Source organism: Periplaneta americana, chromosome 6, assembly GCF_040183065.1.
Source record: "Periplaneta americana isolate PAMFEO1 chromosome 6, P.americana_PAMFEO1_priV1, whole genome shotgun sequence".
NCBI lineage: Eukaryota > Metazoa > Arthropoda > Insecta > Blattodea > Blattidae > Periplaneta > Periplaneta americana.
In genome coordinates, this window is record NC_091122.1 from 116163627 (window position 1) to 116180981 (window position 17355).

The 17355-nt window shown below is 35.4% G+C and overlaps 1 protein-coding gene across 3 annotated transcripts in view; it reads right to left on the reverse strand.

Moving 5' to 3' along the window:
• LOC138701655 (uncharacterized) overlaps window positions 1–17355 on the reverse strand; it is a 378952-nt gene that overhangs the window by 286883 nt on the left and 74714 nt on the right. For 2 of the 3 annotated variants that reach the window (XM_069828771.1, XM_069828770.1), the window contains exon 2: window positions 4520–5026. The exons of the other annotated variant lie outside the window; for it this stretch is intronic. The gene's annotated coding sequence lies outside the window, so the exon portion shown is untranslated. The remainder of the gene's footprint in view (window positions 1–4519; window positions 5027–17355) is intronic. 3 annotated transcript variants of the gene reach the window in all.

Genomic DNA, 17355 nt, shown 5'->3' on the forward strand with positions numbered 1-17355 from the left:
ATTACAATGAGTTCCATGGTTAATGTTTAAATATTGTATGAGAACGAAGCACTCAATTTTTTTTAATTACGTTTTTCTTCCATAGAAGAGGGTTGAAAATACTACAATACTGTTAACTTTTCTACATTTCTATAGGAAAGGCTAGATTAGGTCTATACTACAATAAAGAAGATAATTACAGTCTATGTTCTACAAATATATATATATATATATATGTCAGTTTACTAAATTGTTATCACAACATTAAAAATAATTCATCCCACTTATTTCACGTTATCATTTTAACTGAAAGTACCTAGAAAATAGGCTTACAAACACTTTAAGTGAACTAATAACCTAACATAACATCTAGAATCTTGAGAGGCCTGTGGAGTGTTTGCCTCTCATATCTGTCATTACAGTATCACCTAGTTTCACTATATTTTGTACAGTTATCACTCGTTTCTTAGATATTTTAAACAATGACAGAATAAAGGACTTGCATAAAAATTCTTCTCAGTCATGATACTGTATACCCAAGAACATTCTCGGTGCTGTGGTTTTACAGTTGTTTGACGTTGCTTAATGATCCTCATCTCCAAATATACCATAAGAAATGTATCCTGTTGGTTTTTGATTCCAGTTTCCAAAATTCTCAATGGAAAATGGCTTGTTCCTCTGTAGACATCTCGTATTTCTTCTGGCAACAACTGGCTTAAATGTTTTGCTGCTAACCTGTCAGAAATATGGTCGTTCCTAAACGGCTGACTGCTAGCATAGATCTAACATTTTATAACACTGCATACGCCTATATTATTAGTAGCTTACATTCATTCTCCATTGACAAAAATAAATAGTAAGCTTTGCCTTAATTTCGTCGTCGCTTGCTAGATTATTCTTTCATAGTTTGTTAAACCGTTTCCGTTTTCTACCTTTCCATATGTAATTCAGTTTCACTGATACTTTCAACATCAGAAAGGTTATATTCGCTTCCATGAGGCGAAAGATAAGATAGATCAGAACGTTCGTCAGACAACGCGAACACCCTTGCAGTTACCTTCGCCTGTCCTCGAACCACAGTAGTGAAACGGAAAAAGAACGCAATTCAATAATACCTCTCTATTGCAATCTATTGGAAGTAGAGGCATAACATTGTGGTGGTTGGTAGAAACGCCGCCAAAGAACGTATATAGCCATTTTACGGATAAACGGCGTAATTCGAATTACGCCCTTCTTCCAGCTAACTCCTCAATTTCTCCTATCGTCTGTCATGAAAAATTTAAGAAAAATTAAAGGTAAAATCTTACGTAAGTCATATAGTGAAAATGACAAGATACAAAAAAATATAACAGATATTGTTAAATGGGTGTAATTACGATGATGTTAACGGAATGACCATGGGGACAGAACGCAGAAAACCACGGTACTAAAATTATTTTAAAAATAAAATTATCGTCAGGAGGAAGGCATCCAGGAAGAATGCTTGAGTTTGGTAAAGAAAGCTCGGTCTTAGTCTTTAAATCTCAGATGACCTGCTGTATATTATAGTATTTATAGGTACAAGAAAGAAGAATAAAAAGGATCGATTATTGCTGTATCTGTCATCCATCAACAGATTTGAGGATATACCACAGTAGTAGCAAGCAGTACTTCATCGATCTATTCATTTTCTGTGCGATACTGTAATGTAAAATTTGTGGATATTTACTGGGGAATACAGCCGCAATGTTTTCATCATCAACTTTTCCATTTAACATACTTCCAGTATTAAATTTCTACCAGAGCATTCGACATGGAATGCTTTTGGTGGATTTGTGTTCCTTCACCAAGAAACTTGCGTAGATGTGCAAAAAGGTTCCACAAACGTAAGGAACTTCACGTATGTGAGAAGCAGGTGCTTGGATAATCTTGTGCGGTGATCCCGGGTTCATCACTCGACACGCACGAGTGACGCCTGTTTTTACAACTCCCAGGCCCACACGAAAATGCGCAGCCAACGAGGATTGTGAGTGCGAAAGGAAAAGTATTCCCTATTGTTGCTTCGCACAACTAACGGTCGACTCCACCAACATTCAACAAATTTTCTGACAAACGTCAAATTTATCGGGTAATACAGACAATTTCGCAAAACATAATGACATCTCAAAAGAATTTCAGATGTTTAAGAATTATCAATGAGTAAGCTTACCATAATCCCGGTATAATTATAATTATAATAATTATTATTTTTACGTGAAAAACAAAATCAATTCGGCCCAACATGGTTTTACGAAAGGAAAATCTACGACTACTAATTTAGTATCTTAACTCAATTATGCTATGCCTATAGTTGAAACTCAGGGTCAAATTGATTCCATTTATTTTGACTTCAGCAAAGCATTTGATGTTATTCCCCATAATATGTTACTGAGTAAATTAAATTCTTTTGGTCTTACCACTAACTACCTGGACTGATTTGAAAATTATTTAAAAGATAGACAATCCTGTGTTAGACTTGGAAATTCTTATTCTGATCCTTATATTAGTTTATGCGGAGTTCCACAGGGTTCCATTTTGGGACCTCTATTATTTTTATTATTTATAGATGATATCTGTAAAAGAATAAGTTCTAACTGCCTTTTATTTGCCGCCGATGACCTTAAAATAGTTTGCAAAATTAATAGTCTGGCAGACTGTATAAATTTGCAAAATGATATAAATGCTATTTAGCTATGGTCTGCTGATAATGGAATGAAAATTAATGAATCGAAAACTTTTATCATTTCCTTCTCTAGAAAAACCACTTCTTTTAAATTTAATTATACTCGTAATAATATCAACATAATAAGGAAAGACTGTATTAGAGACCTGGGAGTTCTACTCGATACCAAATTACATTTTCATAATCATGTCCAATATATTTATAATCATTCCATTAGAATGCTCGGACTTATTCTTTTTCTACTCCAGCTACTCTTGTAATTCTATACTATACATTAATCAGATCTAAACTCAAATATGCATCTGTCGCCCGGAATTCTATTACTTCTACTGATTCGGTTAAATTGGAAATCATTCAAAGAAAATTTATGTCCCTATGTACTTTTAGGTTTTTACCAAATTCATCTATTTTCAATTATGAGCGTACTTGTAAATATTTTAACTTTTCTAGCCTTTATGCTACACGTCTTGAACTTGACTACTTATTCTTTTGTAAGGCCTTAAAGGATGATATTGATTGTGAATCCTTTATAAGCTATATCTACCTTCGGGCCCCTTCGAATGGTTTAAGATTTCAAAAAAAATGTTATACGTATAAGCCTAAATCTCTCTCTCCACTTCTCAGATGCATGAAAGCTGCCAATTTACGTTGTATTAATTCAGATCGGTTTAATGTATAGTTTGTTGTTTGGCTCTTCTTATATTAAGCATACTCATCGAAATCTCATTCATTTCAACTTCATTCGTTTGTGTTGTTTTTGAGCTTTTCTTCATCATGTATTTTGTAGTTATCTATTCATTTTGTCATTATTGTTTATTTGTATTTGTCTCCAATTTTAATAATTATTTGTATGCACTATTTTTATTATATCTTGTTCACTGTAAATCGTGTGCTGAACTGTTATTGGCCCCAGGCTGTGGTACAGCACAATAAATATTAGTAAAATATTAGTAAATAAATAAATTATTATACACTAAGACTAATAAAAGGGGCATATGTGGAGAAAAGGGATAGCAGATATACCGTACCAACGAATAATCAGAAGTGTGTTATGAAGAGTGAATAACAGGCTTAGGTGATAAGATGAGTGTAATATTAATGATATAATTTCAGACAGGAAGCAAGCACTGTAAAAAAAATGTTATGTTTTTATTTAACGACGCTCGCAACTGCAGAGGTTATATCAGCGTCGCCGGATGTGCCGAATTTTGTTCCGCAGGAGTTCTTTTACATGCCAGTAAATTTACTGACACTACCCTGTCGCATTTAAGCACACTTAAATGCCATTGACCTGGCCCGGGATCGAACCCGCAACCTTAGGCATAGAAGACCAACGCTATACCAACTCGCCAACCAGGCCGACTACAAGCACAGTGAGGGCTATCAAACCACTTAGGAATGTTGGGAACGCGTATTTCCGGTAAAATCTCCAATTCGAATTTTTGCAGTATCAAAATACTTTCACTTTGTACTTCGTATAATGAGAAAGTGAAAAAATCGAATCGAACTTAAGGGCTACTGTTTTGGGGAACGGAGGAAATAAATACTCACAATTACGGCTGTCTGTAATATTTTTAATGTTAAGCAAGACTTTTTTAGATAGCGTAATCTGCTTTGGCAAATTCGCGACTTCCATCTCCCCAATAAAATACTTAACACGTTCGCCACTAGCTAAACATCCAGGTGTATTCCCTAGAGGAATGTTATTTTGCAAAAGAAGTCTCAGGGTCGAGGGAATTTAAAACACAATGCCTTGAAGCAGGACCAATTGCCACCTGCTACAAAAGCGATTCCACTGTTAACCACAACACGTTCCCCTGTGGAAGGCAGCTTACGTACCTGCAGCTAAGCATGAAGCAGAGTGCGAACCATCTCTTCTTTCTTCCTCGTCCACTTGTCACAAATAAAGTTCACAGACAAGACACCGGGCATCCCAAAACACTAATGACGTCTGAATTTGAATCAGAATAAAAGCGACATAAAAAAAAAGCACAGATCACGCACCACGTTGCTAACACAGCTTTTTCTCTACTTCTCCTTTCAGAAACTCGGGTCCTTTTCTTAGGTCATTCTAATTTACTTTTTCCCACTCCCTCCTCTCTGGACTCTTAGATGGTCATTCCTTTGAGAACACAGCACAGAATCCAAGGCCTTCTTTTCTGTACTTTATCTTTCATTCTTTCTCTTTTTTTGTTACTGTCGTTTTTCCAATTCAATTCTCCTTTCAAAGCAAGTTGAAGTCTTTCTTAACGTTTTCTCATTTGTTGGATTTGCTCCGTCACGTTTTGACCGCTGTTCTTGTTTTGTTGCGTCATCTTCTCTTCTCCACTGCACCACTACCACCAACTGCAACGCAAGAAAATTCAAAATGAAGGAATCAGCAATTCAAAACTTTCTCGCCAGATAAACAAGTTAGTCAGTGACGTCAAAGTAATTAATAAATTCCTACACATTTGGATCAGTGACAGGCAGATGATGCCCCGTGCCCCGCTAACAACTTCTGACCCGTCTGCTGTCAGATGTCACGCCGATAGTAACAACATAACAAGGATGCTTCACTCACACAGAGCTAGTCAATAGAGATACAATGTACAGCCAGTTGCCTGTTTAGAACTGCGAAGTAACTTAATTTTCTTTCATCTTCGGTGGTCTATTGGCTACATTATATGACATTGGATCTGAAGATTGCGGGTTCAATAATGGTCACGGTCGATACATTTTTAAAAAGCTATATAAATGCTTAAGGGGTAGGCCGGCGAAATGTTCATTTTCAGTCAAAAATCACTGTCTGTCTGTCTGTCTGTCTACTTGTTTCTTTACTTACTTTTTTATTTACTCACTCACTCATTTATTTATTTATTTATTTACTCACTCATTTATTTATTTACTCACTCACTCATTTATTTATTTACACACTCACTCACTCATTTATTTATTTACACACTCACTCACTCATATATTTATTTATTTACTCACTTACTCACTCATTTATTTATTTATTTATTTACTCACTCACTCACTCGTTTATTTATTTATTTATTTACTCACTCACTCATTTATTTATTTATTTACTCACTCACTCATTTATTTATTTATTTACTCACTCACTCATTTATTTATTTATTTACTCACTCACTCATTTATTTATTTATTTACTCACTCACTCATTTATTTATTTATTTACTCACTCATTTATTTATTTATTTACTCACTCACTCATTTATTTATTTATTTACTCACTCACTCATTTATTATTTATTTATTTACTCACTCATTTATTCATTTATTTACTCACTCACTCATTTATTTACTCACTCACTCACTCATTTATTTATTTATTTACTCACTCATTTATTTATTTATTTACTCACTCACTCATTTATTTATTTATTTATTTACTCACTCACTCATTTATTTATTTATTTATTTATTTATTTACTCACTCACTCATTTATTTATTTATTTATTTATTTACTCACTCATTTATTTATTTATTTACTCACTCATTTATTTATTTATTCACTCATTTATTTATTTATTTATTTATTTACTCACTCATTTATTTATTTATTTATTTATTTACTCACTCACTCATTTATTTATTTATTTATTTATTTACTCATTTATTTACTCACTCACTTATTTACTCACTCACTTATTTACTCACTCATTTACTCACTCACTTATTTACTCACTCATTTACTCACTCACTTATTTACTCACTCATTTATTCATTTATTCATTTACTCACTCACTCACTCATTCATTTACTCACTCATTCACCTATTCACTCACCCACTCATTCACATACTCACTCAGTCACTCATTTATTTATTGTGAAAAATGAATCGGCAATTTCTTATATGGTGAGCAAGTTTCAGTGTTTTGCGGCGCTTGGAAGCATACAAAATATTTAAATGACTGCACCCTCGAATTTGAACCATGCAAACTTTACAAGCTGTTTTCTCACGCTTTTTTAAAGCACATTTCGTCATGTTCAAGTGTGAACGCTCTTACAATTTTGATGCTAGGAACATGAATTTTTTATTGCATCTTGTGTATAATGGAGTTACCGAAACACAATAGCATTTTTGATAAAGTAAATATCGTACTTTCGAAATTAACAAATGTAGTAGAATAAAACAGGACTGTTTACACATTCATGAGAAGTAATTTTATATAACACAAAGATTTATGGAACATATTCACTATAACACATACAATGTTGTTGATTAAGCCGGGAATAGGTGGTGGTAATGGTGGCAGCAATCATTCTGGTCGCCGTTATTGTTTAGAGAAGGATTTACGTTATGTGAGAATAAAGGCTGATTCACAGTAAACCGGGAACGGAAACGACATCGAGAACGAAAACGGAAATACTGTTAAAATAAATGTATTTAAATATGAGCATTCACAATTAACGAGAAGCTTGCCGAAGTCCGGGAACGGGTACGTGAAAGTTAATTGTGAATGCTCACATTTAAATACGTACATTTATTTTAACAATATTTCCGTTCTCGTTGTCATTTCCGTTTCCGGTTTATTGTGAAACAGCCTTAACCGTGGTGAATTGAAATTTTGTAAGGTACCTATTTACAATGTAGCACAAAGAATGAAGAAACCTGGAAAAAATGTAAAAAAAAGAACATACTTACTTACTGGCTTTTAAGGAACCCGGAGGTTCATTGCCGCCCTCACATAAGCCCGCCATTGGTCCCTATCCTGAACAAGATTAATCCATTTTCTATCATCATATCCCACCTCCCTCAAATCCATTTTAATATTATCCTCCCACCTACGCCTCGGTCTCCCTAAAGGTCTTTTTCCCTCCGGCCTCCCAACTAACACTCTATATGCATTTCTGGATTCGCCCATACGTGCTACATGCCCTGCCCATCTCAAACGTCTGGATTTAATGTTCCTAATTATGTCAGATGAAGAATACAATGCGTGCAGTTCTGTGTTGTGTAACTTTCTCCATCTAAAGAATATTGGACAAAATTTTGTACGACGTCATCAAAAGTGATATTCCTCGAAAGTTACTACAGTTAGTCTTGTCCCCCTTCTTAAAGGAGCAGTCCGCGATAAAATTAAATTGGGTTTAATCAAACACGTTTTTCAATCTAAGTAGAATGTAATTTGCCGCATGTCAATACGAGGCTTGGTTCTTGAGTTACAGACTCCGCACAAATACTTATGACGTCATAGCCACTGAGCTGGTGTGATTGCGTAGTAGACCGAGAACATCAGCGAGTGCAGCGCAGCGCTTTGTATTAAAATAAATAATCTTCTCCTGCCGTAGTAAACGTAAACAGAATTTCGGACTTAGTTATGATTGTGTGAAGTCATGTTTTGCTTTTCATTTAATCATAAAACCAGCACATACTAATGTTGTGGTTTTATGTAGACGTATTTTCTTTTATATGAACGATTTTGAACTACAGTAGACTAAACAGAAGAAATTGTATCGTAATACAGATTAAAATGCCGTGGTTTTGTGATTTTTCGTGTTCAGAGGGAACAACAAAAACAGAACATGAAGAAGGGGTATCATTTCATGTATTTCCGAACAGAGAAAAGTTACTGCAAAGATTTCAAACATGGGTGAAGAAAATCAACAGAAAAGGTTTTGCACTATCGAAAACTACTGTTGTGTGTTCCAGTCATTTCCGTGAAACTGATTTTCAAGAATCGTCTTTACTAAAAGACGTTTAATGAAAGACAATAGAACTCCTATGAAAATTAAGAAAACTTCTGTCCCTTTCCTATTTTTGAAAGGAGAATCTCCCCAAGACAGTTCTGATCTACGCGCTCCTCTGCTTATAAATGAAAGAAGGTCGTCGAAGAAGCAATAGCAAGTTGCAGTGATGTACCTATAGCTGAAAATATTGACGTGTGTGTAGTTCTCGATGAGGCTGAAAATTCACAGGAACCTAATATAAACAAAGTTGTGCAGTGTGACATAGGGTGCGAGACGCTAAGAAATGTGTGTGGTGAATCGGACGTGGGGGAGCAGAAACTGACTCAGAGACATATTTTCAAATAGATGAAGAAACTGCAAATTCTAATTCATCAGGTTCCGAGGACGCTGCACATGAGACAGAAAGTAAATAGGGAGTCAAAAAGTGTTTTTTTTTCTTTTTTGATCAGCGTTACAAATTTTGTTTTTCTTCTGCAACATTTGTCATTCCTCTTTTACAAATATTTGGTAGAAACAATAGGACTATTGCTGAAAGTTAATGCAGTGTGCCAGAATGCCCGTAATTGGGAGTGGAAGTCGGAACAGAGGTGAAGCATAGCAGTGAGTTCTGCGTTATACTTGTGCGATATAAGATACAAATTGTTTGAAAAATTTTCAAAAACTTTACAATTATGTTTCATCGGAAAGACAACATTTTATAAAATAATTTCGAAATTCGTAGAATCAACAGTAGATGTAGTTATTTTCAGATTCATGAACAACTTATCAATTCCCTAAAAGATAAAAACGTGCGAATCGCGGTGATAGCCAATTTGACTCACCTAGTTACAGTGCAAAATATGTAACTTACAGTGTAATAGACCTCGATTCAGATAAGATTATAGACTTCGTAGTTCTGCAAAAAGGTCTAATTGTAGGCGAAGCAGCATGCGAAAAATTTCTAGATCGCCTAAAAGAAAAAAATGAACATTAGGCCTACCCTCTTTCTATCGAACCGCCATAGAGGAATTAGGAAATTGATAAGGACCAAATATGAATGGATGGGCTATCAATTTTACATTTGGCACATGGCTAAAAGCTTAAAGCCGCCGCACAAATGTGGAAAGAGAGCATCATAAATCACCTATGTGGTCTTGTGCTACATGTGAAGGTGATTCTGACGACTTAGAAGACAGATTCATTTCTGTATTAAATCATATTTGTAATATACACGAATGGGGAGAAACAGAGACATAATAAAAAATGTGCACACATTCACCAATACAATAGTGAGAGGGAATGGATCGAACCTGGATCCAGCGATTACAATGCTCTGAAAAAAGTTGTATGTAACCCTGCCCCTTTAAAAGACCTAAATCAGACTAATCAATTTTGTCACACCAGCAAATTTGAATCATACCATAACGAGAGATTGCTTTACACTCCTAAGAGAAAACACTTTCCATATGGTGGAATGGTAACAAGAACTATGATTGCGAAATGGACCATAATTACAACGTGAAAAGAGATGTAACTGGCTCCAGACTCCAGTACTCTAAAGCCACTAAACGATGGGTGGAAGACAAAACATACAGCTGGAAGAAAAATGCGTGGAGAGAAGATACTATACAGAAAAATGTCTTGGAAGTAGTTCTGGTTATCAACTGCCGCAATTCGATGATCCACATGTTTTCGAGGTTCCCCCAAATATAGCTTCATGCCTAAACCGCGTGACTCAACAACTATGACGCAATAGAATAATATAAACCATGTACTAATTTATTGTTGACGTGAGATAAACACGTATTTGCAGTCCATTCATAACGAATATTTCACGTCTCACATACATTCACTCTCTCAGTGAAGGCGTTGACTTAGGTTATAATGGATCGACATATCAAACCTTTTCAGTTTGAACCCTTACCAGACATTATTATTATTATTATTATTATTATTATTATTATTATCATTATTATTCCAGTATATGCATGTGATAGGTCCTAAGTGTGTTAATAACAACTGACTGTAACGTATGAATATATATTTACTGGTTCTACGCTGTATGTCAAACGGAACTACAACGCAGTCTTACGAAGCGATCAGTGGTTATGACGTCAGAGCTTGGAGTAAGACGTTTAATATTTCGCAAACTAAAAGGCGTAGAGCGATGCGACAAACGCCGTTAATCCAAGGATTACTTTGGTAAACATCCTATAATATAATCGAAATATGGAATTTTATCCTTTAAAGATAGGTAGGATTATGGACTCCTTCCATTGTTCTGGTACAATTTCCTTTTCCCAAATAGCAAGTACAAGCTTATAAATTTCGTTAGATAATGCGCTTCCACCCTCTTTTATTAATTCTGCTGGAATTTGATCGATACCTGGAGACTTATAATTTTTCAGATGTTCTATCGCAATTTCGACTTCAGAAAGTGTGGGTTCGGGTATAAATGGCTCAGCATTTTGTATTTCAATTTCGTCCCGATCATTTCTATTTGGCCTATGTATATTTAGTAGTTGTCCAAAATAGTTGTTCCATCTAAAAAAGAACATATATAGCAAAATAGAAAGTTGATTGAACTACGGTTGAATCTAATGATGACTACTGTCGATGGTGGTGATAGTGACGGTGGTTACTGTAATGGTTATAGTAATTTGAATTATTATTACTTATTATTATTATTATTATTATTATTATTATTATTATATTGATTATAATGATATTGATAGAAATCCGAATAATGGAAGGAAAGTTAAAAAAACTCATGAAAAATCCCAAATCTTTCAGGTTAGGTGATGAATCCATTCACCTTCTGAATATTAAATCAGCAAGCTACCGTTCGATTACCTCGTTCGATGTATGTGACGTGGAAGCATTTAAAATGCAAGCTGTATCTGTTTTTAAGCCCTCCCAGTTTGGATTCCGTGCCACAGTCACATTTACAAGTTCATTGTGTCCCTAATTACACGGAGCTCTCTCTGCTCACCATTAATTATCTCGTTCTGCACTGCTGGAGGCAAATGAGCAGAACAACAACGACAGCAAACAGTTGTAAACCACTGAGAAGACAAAACGCGGGTACAATTAACCATTCACATGACGGAGCTCGTAAAGATCGTGCTTAAGCAGCGACAGGAGCCCGTTTCCCCTCTCATGGGAATATAATGCAGGAGGAAACAGAGTTCCTTTTAATCCAACTAAATATTGTAATTTTCGTGTCATGTCCATAACAAAAATGGAATGTAATAATAGATGAGAGGCAGACCTACTTCCTCTTGCAAAAGCTATTATTTCTTAGTAGCTGCACTTCTTGTTCATCGTACGTGTCCGTCTCTATGAGTATGCACGTCATAACCAAGTTGCTTAAAACATATTGACAAAACTGAGTGCGAGAAAGTTATACTGGTGACAGACTACAGTACTAATCGCGATTAGCACTTATCGCGATCAGGTCCGATCGCGATTACCGAAAATGTGGTGACACACTAGGCCCCGTCTGGTCAACAGCTGAATTACCATAGAGCAAACAATTTTCTGTATGTACATACATATATGTTTGTTTCCCTCCTGGACAACACCTAAAATTCATACTTTCCTTTGATGTTTGTTCATTGTTTTTTTTTGTTCCTTGCTGCTTGATATGGGAATTCATTTGTTAAAATTGTTATATGCTTTACAATGTAAACTGATACAATTTATATCATTACTATTTATATTATTTTGAAAAGAGATTTTATAACCTATAGAATTTATATCATCATGCCAGAAATTTATATTATTTTGTAATAAAATATATATTTTTTTTAAATCAACCCTAACCTCAACGATAGCGTCGTAATGGAGAATGAAATTATAAATCTGAAAAAGAAACCAGCTCCAGTTTGTAATCCATTATTTACTGAAATGAAACATCTTTCAGCAGCCTTCTATTGATCTCTATACAGGGTGTTTACAAAATACGGGGCATAATTTCAGGTATGTATTTCCCACATGTAGACAATCAAAATAGTTCATTACAACATGTGTCCGGAAATGCTTCATTTCCGAGTTATGACCTTCACAACATTGAAATTCACCGGAACGTTTTTATTTCCGCAGATCGTTGTCATTACAGAAGATGTTCAAAATGTCCACCTCCTGCTTGAATACAGACCTCACATCGATGTCTCATTGACCTGCGAACACGATCCCAAACTCCAGGAGTATTGCGTATGTCCTCAGAACATGCCACAATTCGATTCCGAAGGGATTCCAAATCAGGCACCGGAGACGAATAAACCAATGATTTTAAATGGCCCCACAAGTAGAAATCGAGAGGGTTCAGATCAGGTGAGCGTGGAGGCCAAGCAATTGGGCCACCTCTACCTATCCATCGATCAGGAAACCTTCGATCCAAGTACCGGCGAGCCGTACGACTGAAGTGTGCAGGAGCGCCATCATGCAAGAAGAGAATGTGTTGACGATTGATCAGTGGAGTGTCTTCTAAAACATGAGGTATGGTGTTTGTGTACGCCTGCCCCGTAAGTCTGTTTACAAGTACATGGGGTCCAACTAATCGATCACCAATGATACCGGCCCACATGTTGAGGGAGAACTGCACCTGGTGATGAGATGGAACAGTTGCACATAGGTTTTCATACGCCCATACATGCTGATTGTGGAAATTTGTTATGCCATCTCGTGTGAACTGTGCTTCATCTGTACATAATATTAAGGCAGGAAAGTTCGGATTTACACCACACTGCTGCAAGAACCACTGACAGAACCTAACTCGTGCAGGGTAATCTGCTGGTGACAGGGCCTGTACACGTTGCAAATGATAAGGATACAATTGATACACTTTCAACAGTCTCCAGACAGTCGTATGAGGAACACTGACTTGCAACGCTATCCTTCGTGTGCTGATAGAAGGAGTCATGTTCACAGCCTCCAGAATCTCCTCCTGTACTTCTGGAGTTGTAGATCTTGGTCGTCCCCTTCCCAAACCAGGAGAGTTAAATTTTCCATACTCGCACAGACGGTAATGGAGACGTACAAATGTCTTCCGATCTGGACATTGTCGCTGTGGGTACCTCTCCTGGTACAAACGACGAGCCAGCGCAGCATTGCCGTCCGCCTTACCGTACATGAAGTGTATCTCTGCCAGCTTTTGATTTGAATACATGTCGCACAGTCTAACGCCTACACAACACTGAATGTAACCTTCGCCTCGGAATGAACTGTCAGAGTGCCCTCTTAATGTCTCCTTTGACGGCAACGACCTGCGGAATGAAAAACGTTCCGGTAAATTTCAATGTTGTGAAGGCCGTAACTCGAAAATAAAGCATTTCCGGACACATGTTGTAATGAACTATTTTGATTGTCTACATGTGGGAAATACATACCTGAAATTATGCCCCGTATTTTTTAAACACCCTGTATATATAAAATATGAATAATTCGTCTGTCATTTGTTAATATATTTCTTTTTACTTTTCTCACATCTCATTAAGTTTCTCCACTACGTCTAATAGTAGCCAAATTGATTTTCTAGCCATTCATTTCCGTTTCTATTTCATATAAGGGGTAACAAAATTCCACAGCAGAAGCTATCACGACTTCCTAAATAATATAAATCAAGGTGATTCGAAACCAAAGATTACTAAAATGTTACTTTCGTCCACTGGGCCGTGCCTCAGCGCGATTATCTTGTTCTGGAAACAGGATTTAGCTCCTGATCGCGATCGGGACAGTGACACACTACAAACCCGATCGCGATTAGGTCGATAATCGCGATTAGTGACTGTAGTCTGTCACCAGTATTAGGGTTAGCAAAAGTCATAGAATAGGAATAGAGAAGGAACTTAAGTGTAAGAGTGTAGTAAGATATACAGGGACATCATTTTATTTTTACTTCAATTTTTATTGTACCTGAGTTTTTTAATGTACTTCACTCCCATCCCTTCTACTAATGAAGTTCAACCGTCCTCTACACAAACCCAAGACCGCATATACAGTCATAGTAGCCTTACGGTCATAGTAAACAGTACGTTCCAAAAATATGTTCGCGTTTTCCAGTGACGAAACAGCTTTCAATATTGAATCACTTGCGCACAGGTACTGTCGTCCATTTGCCTATGTCGTATCCCGGTTTCCCCCACCAGCTTTTATTCGCCACCTAGTGGCTGGGCTGTCTTAGCTTCTTCCTCAGAACATTAATTTCTGTTAGGAATTGGACGTCTACGTAATATTATACAACTGTTTAAAATAACTTAAATAAAAGGGCCTTGTTAAGTAATTAACTGTCACGTGATTTCCTCCCTTTCTACGACCCTACGACATAACCACTTGGACGGACAGTAGATAGTATGTCTGAGTAATTTTATCTTTTCGGATCGGACAGAAGTGAAGATTGAATTTACAGTACCTAAGGTACCCTTTTATAGAGTAGGTACAGAATTATTTCAACATGAGTTACTAGTACAAAGAACGAAACTGGTAATTGGGATTACGTACATTAGTCTATAGTGCGATAATATGCGCAATAGAACTGAAGCCTGTATCGAAATGAACGGCCACCATTTTTAAAAAATGTGTTTAAATATCCAATTTAACTTCATTCTCTATATTGTACGCTAATGTGCTGTAGACAGTACAATATACACTGCATAATGAATACGTCCACATGGACAGCTCAGTTCTTTAGTAAAAACACTCAATGTTAATACTGTACTATATTTTGATTAAACAAAAACCTAATGAAAATTATCAAACTCAAAAGCGCAATATTTCCTAGTTTACGTAAATGGATGAACTACTTTTCTTCCCTCCTATACATAGTAAAGTGGTTTGTTTGTATATTACGCCAGTATCATCGAACTCCAGTCGTGGAAGGGGGTAGAGGTACAGGCAAGTTTATATTAAAAATGTCAGTAAAAATAAAATGATGTCCCTGTACAAACAATGAATAAAAGAAAATTAAAGTGACTATCACACTTTCACTACGTCATACTACTTTTGACCAATAAAACGGTACGAAAGGACGTCTTTCGACCAATCATGGCTGCTTATCGCACAATTTTATCACGTCCCTAGCATTTGTTTAATTTTATCGCTTCTCTAGCATTTGTTTGTTTTTATCACTACCCTAGCATTTGTTTCTTTGTTTGCCAACATTTCAAACTGAATTGGCCTGGACGTCAAAAAACAGAAAATTACAAACCAATTCAGTCGATGCACAGCAGTTTCAAATATGACTCGCATTGGCATTCAAAAACAAGAATTAATAAAGATCACTGGTCATAGCTATGCATCTTCCCTGAGACCCTTTTTAAAAATAAATGAAGAGCACTATTCGGAAATCCTGAATAAGTTGAGGAATACACCATGTACATCAACGAGTTCCACTTCCTTTACGCACACGTCCAATATAACATCAACTGAACCATCAACCACTACAACATTCAAATTTGAAAACTGTACTTTCAATGCTTTGCCTTGCCTTGCCTTTTGTTTTGTTTATTTATTTATTTATTCATTTATTTATTTATTTATTCATTTATTATTTTGCTAATAATTGTAACATAAAATATAAAATATACAGAGAAACTTTAGCTCGCCCCTGAAAGAGTAGAACTCGTGCTCAGGAACGGATTCCTGAATTGAAATCTATCAAAGATTAAACCAAAATATATTGTACACATGAAATATATGTGTTCAATATATTTTGGTTTAATCTTCAATAGATTATTCACAAATCAGTTTTTTTTCGATTATCTCAAAACTTTAAAAAGTGGACTTAGTTCCTTTCAACAATAACCGATTCAATTGTTCCTTTTAAAATTATTCATGTTTATTTTTTATTTCATCATCCTTAATTAAAAGTTTTCTTGTTTCATTTCATCATCTCTAATTAAAACTTTCCTAACACTTCTTTATATTATTTAGGTTTATTTAGGTTATGTTATAGCTTCTGCTATATGATATTATGGATAGTCACGTATCAGAGATTATTTAATACTAAGATTTATTGAAAATCATCTGTCAAGTGATGTTGATTACTGGGATCCAGATAATTGAAGTGGAATGCAACTGTTTTAATAAAAATGAAACTGAATCAACAAAGCCTTCTTGACTAGTAACCGTCCACAGAGTTCAAAGAAGATTCCATAGTTGACACAACTGATAACAAGAAAACAGCTAATCATAACACACTCTGCCATTTAGCGTAATATTTGTAATGTTTAGATGGTCCAATAATACATTTGAAGACAGTTGTATTTTCGTAAGTCAATTAATATTTTATTGTATTGGAGTATTTCGTTACTTCTAATCTTTATATACGTTCTTCTAATCGTGTAATAGTCAATTAAATCCCACTTGAGTTTTGATTTTCTCTAGATAAATCAAAACCTCTAGTGAAATTACTGTTGAAAAAACATCTGAACAAATGTGAAGGGGAAGAGAGAGAAATTGGAAGTGTAATTAAGTGAATTAAATATTTCATTTTTTTTTTCAATGTTGTGGGTTGGGAGTAATATTACGGGTACTATAACTGCAGGAGTATTATAGGAATAAATATCGGGAAAGAGATAATAAAATAGGAAAGTTAGGAGTGAAGCGAAGGGAAAGAGATAAATACGTAAATAAACAGAGAATAGACTTGTAGGAAAAAAAAAAGTGATGTAAATGTTGTAAAATAGAGATAAGGGAAATGTAAACAAAGAAAATAGCTAGAAAAGAATGATTAAGAGTAGGTAGATTTGACAGTAGAGAAGAAAATGAATAAATAATGTGAATTATTAAGGAAAGGAATATGTAATATTTAATACGAAAGCGAGAAATGGGAGGGAGACAGTCTAGGTATGAGAGAGAATAGAAGAGGATAGATAGGGAAGGATATATAGCAATTCAGTTAAAACAGAATAATAGAAAGTAATCAAGAAATACTTGGCAAATGAATATATTAATAGAAAAGATTGGTATGTATTAAACCAAGACTGGGCACATT